The sequence below is a fragment of the Heterocephalus glaber genome, unplaced genomic scaffold, assembly GCF_053883595.1.
Source record: "Heterocephalus glaber isolate CG9 unplaced genomic scaffold, H.glaber_assembly_v1.0 deba00001698, whole genome shotgun sequence".
Classification (NCBI taxonomy): Eukaryota; Metazoa; Chordata; class Mammalia; order Rodentia; family Bathyergidae; genus Heterocephalus; species Heterocephalus glaber.
This window is the reverse complement of record NW_028258419.1, coordinates 1,824,994-1,838,403: the sequence shown is the minus strand read 5'-3', so window position 1 is coordinate 1,838,403 and position 13,410 is coordinate 1,824,994. Positions and strand designations below refer to the sequence as shown.

At 37.2% G+C, this 13,410-nt stretch overlaps 1 pseudogene; it reads right to left on the bottom strand.

The window, feature by feature from the left end:
* Window positions 1-7,469: 7,469 nt before the first annotated feature.
* On the bottom strand, window positions 7,470-9,011 carry LOC101701862 (glomulin pseudogene; annotated as a pseudogene).
* Window positions 9,012-13,410: the final 4,399 nt, after the last annotated feature.

Sequence of the window (13,410 nt, the reverse complement as noted above, 5' to 3'; positions counted from 1 at the left end):
CAAACTGATAGAAGCCATCTATGAAAAACCAACAGCCAATATCATACTAGATGGTCAAAATCTGAAATCCTTCACACTAAAATCAGGAACAAGTCAAGGATGTCCACCCTCACCACTCTTGTTCAATATAGTTCTGGAAACATTAGCCACAGCAATTAGACAAGAGAAAGAAATACAAGGAATAAAGATAGGTAATGAAGAAGTCAAATTGTCATTATTTGCAGATGACATGATACTCTATATAGAAGACCCCAAGAACTCCACCAAAAGTCTTCGAGACTTAATAACCAAATTCAGTCAAGTAGCTGGTAACAATGTCAACACACAAAAATCAATAGCTTTCCTCTACATGAATGACAGACTCACTGAGAGAGAAATAGGACAAATAATTCCTTTCACAATAGCATCCAAAAAACTGAAATACCTAGGAATCATCCTAACAAAAGAAATCAAAGACCTCTTCTCTGAAAACTATGGTACTCTGAAAAGAGAGATTGAAGATGATATCAGAAAATGGACAGACATCCCCTGCTCCTGGGTAGGAAGGATTAATATAGTGAAAATGGCCATACTTCCAAAACTGCTATATAGATTTAATGTAATTCCAATTGTGATCCCAGCAGCACACTTCATAGACCTCAAGAAAAAAAATCCAAAAATTCATTTGGAGCAAGAAGAGACCCAGAATAGCAAAAGCAGCTCTAGGTAACAGAGACATGGCAGGGGGTATCACAATCCCCAACCTGCAACTGTACTGCAAAGCTACTGTGATAAAAACAGCATGGTACTGGCAAAGAAACAGACTTGAGGACCAGTGGAACAGATTAGAAGATGCAGAAACAACGCCAGACACACTCAGCCACCTCATCTTTGACAAAGGAGCCAAGTCCCCCTCATTGGAGGAAAGATAGCCTCTTTAATAAATGGTGCTGGAAAAATTGGGCTTCAACTTGCCAAAGATTAAAACTAGACCTATATCTCTCACCATGCACTAAACTAAAATCAAAATGGATTAAAGATCTAAATATTAAAATAGAAACTCTGAACCAGTTGGAACAGAGGTTAGGTAGAACCCTTGAAGACATCGGTGTAGGAAAAGATTTTATGAACAAAACTTCAGTTGCCCATGAACTAGCACAAACAATCAACAAGTGGGATCTCTTCTTATTAAAAGGCTTCTGCACAGCAAGAGAAACCAGCAGCAGTGTGAAGAGACAATCCACAATGTGGGAAAAAATCTTCACCTGCTCTTTCTCAGACAAAGATCTACTATCTCGAATCTATAAAGAACTTAAAAAGATCAGACCTCCCAAATTTAAAGACCCAATCTGAAAATGGGCATCTGAAATGAACAGACATTTCTCAGGCAAAGAAGTAGAAATAGCAAATAAATACATGTAAAAAAGTTCAATATCACTGGTCATTCGAGAGATGCAAATGAAAACAATGCTGAGATTCCACTTCACTCCAGAAAGAATGGCTGCTATCATGAAATCAACCAATACCAAATGCTGGTGGGGCTGTGGGGAAAGAGGAACCCTGCTCCACTGCTGGTGGGAGTGTAGACTGGTGCAGCCACTGTGGAAATCAGTATGGAGATACCTCAAAGAACTAGGACTGGAAGTCCCATTTGACCCCGCTATTCCACTGCTGGGGATCTTCCCCAAAGAATTAAAAGAATCATACCACAGTGATATATGTGTGCCCATGTTCATAGCAGCACAGTTTGTAATAGCTAAAATTTGGAAACAGCCCAAGTGCCCATCAACTGGAGACTGGAAAAGAAAATGTGTTTTTTTATAAAATGGAGTACTACTCAGCCATAAAAATGAGAAATTAGAGACATTTGTAGCTAAGTGGATGCACATTGAGGTGATACTCTTAAGTGAAATAAATAGGACACACATGTGTAAATACCGAATAGTTTCTCTGGTGTGAGAAACTGAAAGTGTAAATAAGGGCTAAATGCATAATAGGTAATGTGAAATAGGAAGAAAAGGGGCAAAGGGGAAGGAAGTGGGAGGGCTAGGGGAAAGGATAGAAGGGAATGGGATTAATATGAGAAAATGGAAAAATAGGAACAAAATCTTTGTAAATAGGGAGGAATGGAGGGGTTGAAGGGAGGGCTGGGCAAGGGTGAAAAATAAGAACCAAGAGAGACTAAGTAAAGGTACAAATTTCCAATGATGAATGTCATTATATTGTATACCTAAAATGTACCAATGTTTAGAATGAATAATTGCAAATGTAAAATAGGAATAAAAGGTCCAAAGGGGTAGGGGTAGTGGGAGGGGCAGGGGAAAGGAAAGAAGGGAAAGGAAAAATGCTGAGAAATGAAAAAAATGGAAATAAAGTCTTTGTAAATAGGGAAGGGTGGAGGGTATGAAGGGAGGGCTAGGAATGGTGGAAAAATTATAATCAACTTGGTTACAAGTATTAGCCACTTAGCTAATATTGATCCAATAGTAGTAAGGACATATGAAGGACATCATTATCCTTGGTCCATAATCTATAATCCTGGTCTTGTCTTTAGTCTTAGTCTTAGTAGTCTTGGTCTTGGTCTTAGTCTTAGTGGGTGGGAGAGGATAGCCCACCCCTAATGAGATAATGATTTATTTATATGGGAAATCTCAAAAGGGTGGTACCAATAATCTCATGTTTCTGTTTATCCCTTAGGAAAGTGTGTAAACCTGGCCATTGAGACTTTAATCTTCTTCAGATGGGCCTCCAGCCTCAGTTTTTGATGTATTCTCATCTTCTGCACTGACTTCGTCAAGCGCCTATCCCTATCTGACTGCCTATGCTGTTTCTATCTAATTTAGCTGTCTATAATACTACCCCCTCTGAAGAAGTATCCCTAACTGCACATGGGGGAGAAAGGGTGTAGTTACCATCTAGCTGCTTCAAGCTGAGAAGGGTTGGTGTAAGGGAGACCACAGTCAGGGACCTTCTCCGGAGAGCCAAACTAATGGGCCTTGGATAGAGGTCATGTTGCAGTTTTGCATTATGAACTCCCTTCACAAGGTCGATCTAGTGGATCCCAGTAAAAGGAGTCCGGTACATTTGTCATTGGTTCCATTTGCATGATCACTTGGAGTTTGGCAGCCTCTAGGCAAGAATAAACAAATTTTCCAAGAAATCAAAGCATGAGTGATCAAAGCATGAATATTAGAATGGAAAAGCAGGTTGGGGAAAGAGCCACATTCAGACACTGCTCTTAAGGGATTGGAATAGTGATTGTAACCAGTTGGCTCTTAGAGTCTCCTACTGATGGAGGTTATCTATAAGTCTGACATTTCTTATCATAAGTCTCTCTAGTTTTAGCTGTACAAAGATGGAGAGTTTGGTGGTTCTGAAGGACAATTTTAGCTAAGGAATTTAAAGACTTTTGTTGAACTTTTATAGCTTCCACCATAGTTTTTTAACCTTACTGAGCCATAACAGTGGTCTGCTACTGGTGCAGCTGGAAACTGACTGAAGGGATCAGCAATTGGAACCCCCATTTATATCTAGCTTTTAGTACTATGGTATTGTTTTAATATATCTTTTGGTTATACTTTTCTGCTGGGTGTTTAAGACCAACTTAAAGTGAGACCTGTGTCAGTCAAAATTAACCTCTTGTTGTCTATCTAGGTCAGTTAAGTCTCCTCAGGCATTACTTTTAGAACCATGTATAGAGCCTCTCAGCTTGTATATCAGTGTCAGTCACCAGGATGGGTCACAGTCTCACTTGACCATGTTGTTTTCTGTGAAAGAATGGGAGACTTTTCCCTATTTGGTGGCCCTTCTTTTTGGCACACTGTACATTCATTGATTCCTGTCTTTTAACTATTTTGGTTACCAGGGTGTTATTTAAGCAGTATGTACTTGTTTACAGATATACTCCAAAGATCATTAATGTCTAATCTCTCATCATTAGAGTGACATTGTCTGGACTGTACAGTGTTTAGGTACCTTTAACTGTTACAATTCAATTACATAATAATGACACAAGCACAAGCCTGAAAACGGATCTGTATCATTTGGCTGTCCAACACTGGATTGGTAGGTACATTTCATCACAAATAGCTGAAACACAAGTAAGGGAATGCCACATATTGGAGCCTAAAAAGTTTACTACCATAAACAACTTTCACCAGTAGAATGTTTTTAGTTTTTTGGGGGGGTACTGGGGAATGAACTCAGGACCTTCTGCTTGCAAGTCAGGTGGTGGAACCACTGAGCTAAATGCCCAGCCCTGTTTTTAGTTTTTTAAGTTTAAGTAAGAGCATTTTATTATGTTAAGAGAATCTTAATGTTTTAGACATAGAAAGCTTAACCTTTTAATTATAGCTAATTAAAAAATACCTTAACCAGCCTGCCTCGCAAGCACAAGGACCTGAGTTCAATTCCCAGTACCAAAAAAAAGAAAAAAAGAAAAGAAATACCTTAACAATTGCTTTAGATGACTACTGAGAACCAAATCATAACATTTAAGCACTTTAAGCTTATACCTATTATCTTTAACCAAGGAAAAGCTCTTAAGTTACTGTAGACAAACAACAACAGACATTGCATTTGTAAAACCAATCTTTTAATGTTATCTCACTTAGCTTAAAAGCCAGATGGAAATATTTTATTAATTTTAAAGACATCTTCATTTTTATTTTGTTAACTCACTGTTAACCCTGGGAGCAAAGATATTTGGGCTATATCATAAGTGTCTACTTATCTATATACCAACTAAAATGGAATGTATACTTGAAAATTGACACATGGCAACATATGTAGCAATCCAATTGTGTATAACCCTTATGCTATCAAACTTTTATTTCTAAGTCCTGTGTAAGCCTTGAGACTATCAGTCCTCATCTGTTAATGTTTTAAATAAGTTTGGCTATCTTGAAAATCTAGACAAATGGTCTTCCATGGGAATCTTAAAAAGAGGCAAAAAAAGAGGAAAAATTGTTGAGCTCAAAAAAAGTTTTTTTTTTTTTTTTTTTAAAAACGAAGCAGCTGCAGGTGTTTTAACTGGTTTAACATTGGACAGTTATTCCTCCCCCACTCCCCCAGGGATTGAACTCAGGACCTTGTGCTTGCAAGGCAAGCACAGTGCCACTGAGCTAAATCCCCAGCTGAACAGTTGTTTTAACATTGAACAGACAGATGGACATACACAAAACAATTACACTTAAATTAGAGTACATTCTTAGGTGTATTTGGCCGTGTTGAATTACAATGACCCTTTTACAGTTTTTGGGTTTGTAATTATAAATAGACTATTCAGAACTTTTTATAGGTCAATTAACAGAGATTGCTTGTACTACAAACCAGAAGAAACCAAAACCTTTCACATGTGTGAAAGCAAAGACAGTTTTTAAGATGAGCCCTAGGATGATAGTTTATCTGATTGGAAGATCCAGGTATCTAAACTTCTCATTATTGCTTTGATAGCCACAGCCAATAGCCAAACTGCTGTTTTGATAGCCACGTGTAACTCTTCCCTTTAAAGGAACAGACTGTTAAAGGTAATTTTAACTATTTCTGGGGTGGGGGTGTGCAGGCCAAGTTTGGATGTAGAAAAAAAGACTAGGTGACACTCTTTGGAGCTAAGTATGTATTCCAATCAGTGGGGGAAGAAGGCCTGCTAAGGCTCCAATCTTCCCTGCTCTGCTGCAGATGTCTACCTATGACAGTTTTTTCTCATTGTGAAAAGAAACAAGGGGAGAGAAAGCATCTTTGTCTACTCCTCTTGCTCTGTGTCCAATCTAAGGCATGCTCTAGACTTAACCCTGTCCAGCTCCAGTGGTGGTGAACTGGAGGTGCGAGGAAGTGGTCAGAGCCACGTTAGCTGCTCTTACCATGCACGTGGTCTCCCTTCCTTTTGATCCTGTGGCTCTGGGACCATACCTAGCTACAGGCTTTTCTCTTTCATAACCTCAGTCAGCATTTCTGAGGATGGTGGATGGCTTGACAAGATGCTCTGGAGAGAAATAATGATAAGAGAGAGGCAGTCCTCTGGGAACTGAGGTGATGGCTATCCCTTAATACCTGTTTTTGTTAACTATTGAAGAGTTAGTTGGAATTTAGTCAGTGAAGTGACATCTTTTAGCAAGGCATCTGTTTCTCTATCAAAGAGAGACTCATTAGTGAACAATATATCATCTACATATTGCTGGACTGTGACTTGAAAAAATTTAAAATAGGCCAAGTCATGCGAGAGCACTTGTCACAAAAGATCTGGACTCTTAATGCAAAGAAAGTTTGAACATAAGGTAATTCTGGCCATTTTCCCTCTTTCTTACAGTGCAACTTTAGTTGCAAAGTACTATCATAATCAATACTTCCCTCTGCATTCTACTTCATCTCTAGGGGATAGGTTGGCCTTGCGAGGGTGCAGAAAAATATTAAAATGCTCTTTCTCAATACATGAAGGTTGAACAAGTTCCGGTGCTTAAGAATACATTCCAAAGGAGTAAGAGAATATGACATTGAGTTTCCCCAAAACAAGGAGAAAAATAGGCATCCCTTTAAATCCATACTTGGTTTTTATAAACCCCGAAGTTGTCTCCAAAGTGACCTCTTCCAGAGCAGATGGCTGCTATCTGGAGAGTGGCAAGAAGACAGGTCACACCAGGCTACCCACCATGACCAATGCACACCCCTACCTTCTCTGGAAACTCGAATTCTTAATTCCAAACTGTGTTCCAAAAGCATAAGCTATAACTGATTCCCACTATAATGGCCATGTTTAGAGAAGGAAGCATTGCTAGCAAAATCAAACCAATGACCAAGAGATCTGAACAATTCTTTGAAAGAGAATGAGAGGGGGAAATACAGATCAATTGGAAGTGCTTGGGGAACTTCCCAGCCTGCAAAGAGGTTACCTCTAGAGATAGTAGAGGCAAGTAATGGCTCAGAAAAGTCTTGCCCTGAGACCTAGGGCAAAGAAGTCACTGAGTCATTTGTGTTATCTACCTAGTCACCTAGGCAATCTACCTTAGCAGCAAGACAAGGCTGTAATTTACTCAAAATCCACTCTACAGATTTTATGTCTCTATATCTGTAATGCACTTATAAAACCCTCAAATTAAAACCTGTACTCATTGTCCAACAACCACAACTTACATATTAGCAAAAGTACGTCCCTCTCCTACACACATAAATGATGAGAACCAAGCTTAGGAGGGGAGAGGAAGCCAGGAGTTTAGGGCCTTTCTGAGAGTATGAGGGAGTGAAATAAAAGAGTAGTCTAGAAATTTTCTCCTGAATGAATGTGTTTTGGTCCCTTAAGCATAATGCTTAGGAAATAGCCCCTTCTGGTATCACCCAGAAGTCAGTTCTTTCCACTGGGTCTCAGGTTTCAATTTCCCATACCCGCTGGATAGGAAATTATGCCCAGAACACTAGGCAGGGACATCACCTTCATGTGTGTTCCCCTGGATGGGCAAATTTCTCTTTTTTATTTTTTAAAATTTTTCAGTATTTTATTAATTTTTATTTAGGAAGTAGAACTTTTACTTTATTCCAACATTTTCTTGAGAGGTAGACTTTGTTTTTATTTCAATGAGTTCTTCTACTCGAGCTAGAACACTTTCAATCAAATCAAATGTAAAAAGAGCTGAATGTAGGACCTTAAGCTGCATTTCAGGAGGCATATTAGGGATCTCTTCTCTACCTACTGTTACAGAACAAAGGTCCTTAGACTTTTGAACTACTTGGTTATTTTCTTGGCTATTTTAAATTTCTGCCTCATAGTGTGCTTTTGACATATTAAGTCCTGTATGAAGTGGATTTAAGAAATTATTATCAATCTTTCCAAGTTCTGTTCACAATCCAGTTTGTCATTTTCATTATCTTTGATAACCAAATACCTCAATAAATTTAATGCAGCCATAATCGTATCTGAGTTTTGTAGTAAATCTGTTTCAGCACCCTCTGGGAGAAACAGTACCAAATCTAAAAGAGAAATCAGCTGTGGTCCTGTAAACCATTTGTTAGGTATTTTCTTAAATGACATATCAATCTGATTTTTGATATTTTGAATAATAAAGGCCTCCATACCTGAGTGATTACTTGTATTCAACAAGAACCTAAATAATGTATATTTGCCTTGTGAATCCAACTTGTTAATATACAACTGAAGCGTGGCTAAACCTTTCTTTCTCAATGTCTCAATGGGGCAAAGTGTCATTACTTTGACTAAGCTCTGAGGCACTGTAAGGAAACTCTTGATTTCTAAGTACTGGTAAAATAGACTGTTATCTTCTATTCTCAATAAACCATTTTTCAGTAGTTCCAATCCTTTGGACAAAACAGACTCTTCTGTTCTTTGCAAAAAGACTTCAGTATGCCCCATATTAAACTGCAAAATGTATGAAGGGCTTAAAACCATTGGGAGCTGATGAGTTTTGATGCCCCGAACAAATACTAGATATGCCAGAGAGGCCATAGAGTCTGCTAATTGTTTGTCTTCTTCTTCCTCAAATTCAAGGTAATTCCATTGGATGGGCAAAATTCTGATGTCTCATCTGACCCAGAGGTGGGGTAGTATTGCTCATCTAAGATGATTTCCCTGTCTTTGGTGTTATTAACAAATGTTCATTTTCTATAGGCTCAACTTGAAAGTTCTTATTTGTTGGATAGGAGGGAAATGTTGAGACAGATTCAGACTTAAACTTTATCAGAATCTCTTTTTCTCACTGATCTTTAGAAGAAACATGTCTCAAAAAAAGGGGGAGGGAGTATAAAGTGACAGGAAAAGATCAGAAATGAGATCAGAGAAAAGAAATTCTTCTCTTCTTAGACTCACGGTGAGTTATTGAGACAATTTGCCCATGAGTTGTCACTCAGCCTAAAAAGGTGAGAATGGGGAATCTCAAGAGCTAAGATTGCCTCTTCACCAGCAGATCAGACTAGAAAGGAAACTGAGGCAGAACAGGGTTGATATTCCCCTTCTTGAGCATGGAGGGGTGGTCAGGCAAGACTGTCTCAGTGAATCCTGTCATCCCAGATTTAACGTTGGCAGCCATGTTGTTGCAATTAACTGGCTGAGGGAATCTTGAGTTTATAAGAGGCATCCATATTTCACAAACTAGATTTTATTTTAAAAAAACTACTTTTCAGAATTTTACAAATTCACATTTTGGTCAGTATCAAAGTTCACTGGGGGACCCTCTAACATTACTTTTCCCTAGCACCACTTGTCTGAGATAAAACAATAGCCATAACAGCCAACCAAGTCAAACTAGTCAAATAAGGTACATCAGTAAATTTAGCAACTAGTAAGTCCATACACAAAGCAAGAATACAGAATTCTGCCTGCAAAAATAAAATGTTCCATCAAAGAAACATCATAATTTTCCAATGTTCTCAACTTAAATTTACCATCATTTGAAAAAAAAAAAACAAGGCATGAAAAGACAAGCATGAAAGACAAGGCATGAGCACTTGGCAAACAAAAATGACAAATTCAGATTACCTAAATGAGTCATAATCCAGTCCATGAGACAAAAGCAAACTCTTAACTCCTTCCAATTATCTCAGTGGAACTTTCAAAATGATATAGGGGAAAAAATACGTAACTCCCAACCAGCTAGATGTCAGATATGCCACATTCATGTTCCCTGAAGTCAAAATGAATTCTAAGGAATAAGGGAGGTAAAGAGTAAGAAAATTTATTGGGGAATAGAAGTGGGGAAAGGAATAGCTCCTGAGAGACAGGAGGGGTCTCAAACGGGTTGGCCAAGATTTTTTTTTAATGTTTTATATTTTATTTATTTGTTTATATTATTTTATGTCTTATATTTAGGTTATTTTCTTCCAATTAATTAATTCTTTCTTTAATGCAATCTATTCTGGTGTTAAATTCATCTATAAAGATCTTACTCTTGATTATTATGACTTTTTTTAGTTTTAGGACTTTCATTTGGTTTTTTTTTATAGTTCCCAGTTCTTTGCCTAAATTCTATGTAATTCTTTTACCATCTTGAATATCATTTTCATAATTAAGTTATGGTTGGTGTCTGGTCACACACTACTACAGTCAGAGTTCCTATAGATTTCTTTCTACTGCTGGTTGTTCCTTTTTCTGTTCTCTTGTCTCATAATTTGCCAGGTTATTTTTGGTTTATTATGAGGAAGCGTATTCGCAAAATTTTTTGTAGCAATAGTTCTGAGGTTTATAAGATCTTTCTATAGAAAGGCTATACATTTACTTCCAGCAGGAGTAGACTGCAGTGTTTTCAAGGATCATTCTTCTGCATTACTCTGTTTTTCTCAGAAGCGCAGTCCTTCAGGATCCCAAGCCAAGGCCTTGTGATTTTACCAAAGCTCTTCTCTCAACTGGCATGTCACAGACTCCCTCAGTGCCTCAACCCCAAAAGATCACTCAGTTTGCTCAACCTTCAAGTCTCTTGACTTCACCTTCCAGAGTTATTAATGTTCTGGGGATAAAAGGAGACTCTCATGACCAAATAATTTCTTTGAATCTCTGACCCTTTGTAATACTAGCTCAGTAATTCTTACTATATTTTAGCTCTCCAATGTCTTCCAGCAGAAAGAGGATGGTTTCTAATGAGCTCATTTGCTATTGCCAGAAGGGAAGTCCACCAGTGCCAGCTATTTTACACATACACACACAGTTTTAAAATAGCTTAATGAATAAGGCAAATGCCCCTGTGATGATCACCCAGGTCAGGAAATAGAACTTTGCCAGCCACCTCAGAAGCAAGGCTGATCTATTTCTTAGGCCCAGAAGGTAGAGTGTGCGGGGCACGCAATACTTCAGGGGTTACAAAATATATTAATGTTTTCTAAAATGTTTTTATTTATTTTAAGGGTCCATGATAATTCCTTAATTTCTTTTAAGAAACAATTCTGAAATATGCACCATTTTAATATGTTAATATATATGCATTTATCTTTAACCAGCATATCATAAAATATAATTTAAATAAGTTTTTTAATGGATATAGAGCTCACAAAAGCAAAAGTACCTTGGGATCACAAAAGTCAGTGTGTGGTCTTGTTTTGAAACACTCTAATCACAACTGTATCTTTAGTTCAACAATCATCCCTAGCCAACTTTTTATAAATATTTTTTATATTTTTAGTTTTGTGAGAAAGGGTCTCATTACGTAGTTCAGGCTGGCCTTGAACTCACTATGTAGCTGAGGATGGTCTCAAATTCACAGCAGTTCTCCAGCCTCAGCCTTCCAAGTGCTGAGATTACAGGCATGCACCACCACACCTGACCACAGCCTAATTTTTATTGTAAACATTCATTGGATTTCTTTATAGTTTTGTCACTCAAGTGTGCTTCTGTAAATACTATAATTTTATCTAGTATTCAAAAATTTTGTTCTGAATTTAAATTTCCTTTCATCTATATGTTATTCTTCATCTTTTTATCTTAAAATTGGTCTGTTGGAGAACAGGTAGGTGCTGCAACCTGGAGAGTCACCCACTTTCCGGCTCCTGCTGTCCCTCTCGGCCAGCTCAGCTTTCCTCTGCTCTGATGTTTTCTGTAACAGTCATGTGGGTCCCGTGGCATTGTCACACTCAAGGCTGACCCCTTGGGTGAAGCACAAGTCTTTCTTTTTGTAATATATGAAGCCCCTAGTGCTCAGTCCAACCAGTTCTGATGTTCACATTTCTCTAGTTCTTTTGCTTTTCTGATGCTCATTGTATATAGTTGAGTTCTCAGGAATGACCGGTGGGGCAAAGTGTTCTCTGAGCTTTTGATGTTGACATCTTGCTTTGTTTAAACTTTTATTCTTGAAAATCAGCTTTGTTGGATATAAAATTCTCTGTTTACATTTTCTTTCCTTGAGTATTGGGATGGTTAATTTTATATGCACTTGGGGATTTAGCTCAGTGGTTCTGGCACCTGCCTCCTAAAGGTCCCAAGTTCGATCCCCGGTACAAAAAAAAAAAATTTATGTGCTAGCTGGCTGAGTCACGATGACTAGATATGTGGTGAAACATTATTTTGGTTGTTTCTGTGAAGGTATTTTTGGATGATATCACCATTTAAACTGGTGGATTTTGAGTAAAGCAGATCGCTTTTTGTAATATGGAGTGGGTATTATCCAAGCACTTGAAATTATGACTAGAACAAAAGGCCAACAAAGGAATTCTGCAGCTGTCCTTTGACTTGAACTGTAACCTCTCTTCCCTTGGTCTCCAGGCTGCAGACCTACCCTGCAGACTTTGAACTTGCCACTGTCTATAATAATGTGAGCCTATTCCTACAATAGAGCCTTTTCTCTCTCAGCACACAGCCTATGCATTTTATTTTTCTGGGGGAAATATCATATATTTACTTGCCTGTTTTTTTTTTTTGCAATAAAGTTTGATGTTGAAATGGCTGATAAAAATCTAATTTTCTTTCCCTTGTTCCTTTTTCCAAAACTCAAAGGATTTTACTTCAGTCCAAAGCTCAGATTCTGTATGTGTTTTGTTAGATTTATTCCTGTTTTTAATTTTTTGAAGTTATTATAAATTGTATTGATTTTTAAATTTATTTTCCCATCACAAATTGTTAATATAGAGAAAAAAGATTAAATTTTATTTGTCAGCCTTATATATTATGGCCTTTAGTCATAAACTAGTTATTGGAATTGAAAATATTTTGTTTTTGTAGATGCTTTGGAATTTTCTACAGACAATTAAGGTGTTGTGCATAGGGTCAACTTTCTTTGTTCTTTTTAAATCTGTATGTCTTTTATTTCTTTTTCATGCCATATTATGCTAGCATAGAACTTAGAACTTCCAGCATAATGTTGAAAAGGGGTGATAAGAGTGAACCTCCTTGCTTTTTTCTCAACTTAGGAGAAAACACTTATTTTCATACCACTGAGTACATTGTTCCTGTAGGTTTTATGGTAGATGTCCCTTATCAGACTGAGGTCCTTCTTTTCAATATGCTAGTTTTCTGAGAATTTTATTATAAATGGATGTTGTTTGGTAAATGCTTTCTCTGCATAAGTGATGTGATCATACAATTTTCTTTTTATTAGGTTATTAATATGGTGGATTATGCTGATTAATTTTCAAATACTGAATAATCATTGCATCTGTGTGAAAAGTTCTGAATGATTTTGGTATGTTATTCTTATCTATTATAGGATTAAATTTACTAATAGTTTTTGAGAGTTTTTATGTTTATGTTCATGAGGAATCTTGTTTGGTAGTTTTCTTTTTCTTTTTTTTGGTCTAGATTTAGTATCAAAAGTTTTTGTGTACTTTTATTTTCCTCAAAATATGGCATAATAATTTTGCCAATTATTCATTAAAAATCTACAATGGATTTTCAATTTTCTAGTGGAATAAGACTATCACATTGTTGTTAATCTACTTTGTATCAAACTTTTAAAAATATATGTAGCTTACTTGGTAAATCGCCCTATTCATATCTCTTGCTGTACT